This window comes from Lathamus discolor, chromosome 15, assembly GCF_037157495.1.
Source record: "Lathamus discolor isolate bLatDis1 chromosome 15, bLatDis1.hap1, whole genome shotgun sequence".
Lineage (NCBI taxonomy): Eukaryota > Metazoa > Chordata > Aves > Psittaciformes > Psittacidae > Lathamus > Lathamus discolor.
This window is the reverse complement of record NC_088898.1, coordinates 2898817-2901840: the sequence shown is the minus strand read 5'-3', so window position 1 is coordinate 2901840 and position 3024 is coordinate 2898817.

Sequence of the window (3024 nt, the reverse complement as noted above, 5' to 3'; positions counted from 1 at the left end):
AACAGTGAGAGGGAACACACGGTAAATTAGTAGAAAAGGTGAGGGGGGAGAGTATAATTGTAGCAGAAATGGTAGTAATATACATTTCTATCTATTAGGCCTGTCAGAATTTGCTGCTTCAGTGGAAACAGTTTGAGAGGCTGGGTTCTAACTCCCTCGATATGGAGAACTTGTGTGCTGGGTGAATTCATTCTGTGCCTGCTCACTGCCGCCTGTGGCCGGAGCCGATGCCCTTGACAAAACCCGGACGTGACTCTATGGCAGCTCAAATCACCTTTCAACTGCACATCACTCCATGTAAAGAGTGAAGGCTCCCTATGAAACAGTCAAAAGTGCAACTAAACCCAGCTGAAAATTCAGCCTTTTCTGTAATGGCCATTTCACAGCTGATGTTTTTTTAACTGCAGATAGTAATATATGACGACTGATGCAACTCAATACTTCCTCCCATTCCTGGCATGAAGCCAAAGGTTTGGTAAAAGAACCTAAAACTGACTCTGTACACCCCAAATGCTAAAAAGACTAACTTTGGACATAGTTCCCAAACTAAGAAATGTGAGCAAAACGAGACATGGATCTTGATTGCGGTTATAAATTATTACAGTTAATTCAAATATCCATTCTGAGTTTCTCTGCTGCTCCCCAGGAGGTCAGCTTGCTTACTGAACATCTTTAGGGAAGTTGATGGGGTCCATCAAGCACATGAAGACTATGAAGATGCCTTCCAGCAGCAGAATGAGGGGTGGACACTTGCACACAGACCACCCTGCTCTTAGGTGCAGCCTTCCTTCCCCCAGAGACTTTTCAAATTGCTGATAACTCATCAAATGTCATGAAAGAGTCAAACTTGATTCTTCACTTCCCACATCACCTTAAACATCCCAGCTAAAGCCTGCAATGAATTAAAGACCATCACCCCACTAATGGGAGTGAAAACATGGGCACTTCTAGTCCAGCTGCTTTGCTGCTTGTCTTCATATCCACAGCAGCTCCTATGTGTCAAAAACATGCCCTCTTTATTCCCTCTTTGTAGTGACTTGTATCCTAAGATACTCGTAAATCACTTCTTTTATTCACTGTAAATCAATAATATTTAATCTTTTGCTTCTCTGCAATTAAAATCGTAACAGACAAGGATCCACATATCCCCTGCTGCCTACAGGGGTAGTGACATACCGTACTGGAGGCTCTGAGCACCCTGAAATGCAGTGTATGGGAGGGTGTGGACAGTGTCTGTGGTTTGCTATACTTAGCTTTTCAAGCAAAGATACTGCAGACTTAGGCAAAATCATTTAAAGTATGGGATTACGCAGAGTTCCAATCAAGGCACAAGCAGGACAAGGCAAAAAAGGACTTGAAGGTCTGGGAAGGGAAATGTAATATTATAACCCCAGAAAGCAGAAATGCAGATAGCTGGCAACTGCATAATCATGTGCACCAAAGAGCGGATGCAGGAGCATTTCACACACATCCCCCTGGCTGCTGACGTGCACTAGAAATGTTGCACTTGTATTTCACCTGCAGTCTTTGCAAATGTAGGTAAAATTGATGTCATAAATGCACAGGCCATTCATTATATAGATCCTTATTTTAGCTATGGATAAATTAATTGCTACCATGAATGGTTTAAATCCTCCTTATGCAGGAGGGATAAATTCCTGCAGAGGTAAGAACGAACTTCACTGAAGCCTTCAGCCGGTTGGAGGGCTCACTGTAGAAGCTGTGGACAGTCAGACTGTGGAAGGTAAATAAGAAAGGTTTGGCAGTGGCAGTATGAAGACTGGACATAGGCAGGAAGATATAAACTGTGTGGCAGGAAGATCATCGACCCTTCATTAAAGTAAACAAGCCTATTGCCAGCAGTTCGTGGTGTGCTCTGTGGAAGAACCTGGGTTAAAAAGACAGAAAGAAAAGGGGAAAAAACCCTGAAAATACCTAGGCTTATCTCTTCACCCTATAGTTGATGTTTGACCCTTTCCAATAGCAACTTATATCAAATTTCATTTAAAAAGCCAGCAGCAGAGCTGTGTCATTAGTCCTGGCTTTCTGAAGCAAACAAAAAAATAAATGAAAAATGCATTAATCCTGTACTTGCAATTAAGTTCTCTCCTTCCAAGCAGTACTAAGTCACTGTGAAGACCATAAGCACGTACACATGGAACTTCCTTTAGTCACTTGGATATCTCTGCTATCATTGTGCCTCAGTATGAAGCCTGATTCTTATTTGATTTGTGGTTTTTTTCTCCTTTTCCTTTAGATGAAGATTATTATCTTCTTGTCTAAGCTTTAGTCTTTACCTTCCAACAGACAAGAAATAACTGTTAAAGGAAAGTGTTCTAAATATGCTGGGTTTTTTAACAGCGAGGAAGAGAACATAGTTTGGAAACTGAAATATTCTGGAGGCACTTTCTCCATCCATTGTATATTTCCTAAATTGACTTTTGCTTCCCGGGCAGGCATTCAGCTTCTCCATCAGTATAACAATCTTTACTCTTCACAAACTTAGGTAATTTGAATGAAAAGTAAGTTTTACACAATATAGCTATTAATAGCATCAATACATTTTGCATTGTGATTGCCTTACAGTAATGCTTCCATCACTTACAGCAATGCTATCCCTCTCTACTGTGGATCAAAACGTATTTGTTCAGCATTCTTTAACTCAAATATCCTTTCTCTTTGCTTGACAAGAACAATCCTGTGTGCTGTTGAGTACCAAGATGACTTGCAAGTTTTTCTAGTGTGTAATCCCCTTCTATATTCTGTATTATGTATGTATACTCAAAGACAAAATATCTGCATTCTCTTAAATAAACTAGGTAAAATGTATTTCAAAAAGCTTCTTGAGTCAAAAAGTAGCAAATCATTGTATGTATTTTCCATAGTTGTATAGTTTCATTATATTCTCATTCTAAGTTATTCTTAAGTCTCTTTCATATTTAAAAAATGAACTACACACCTATCATGCAAAATGTAAAGAAGTATGTTCAACTAGTTCAAATTAGATATACAGTAAAAATACAC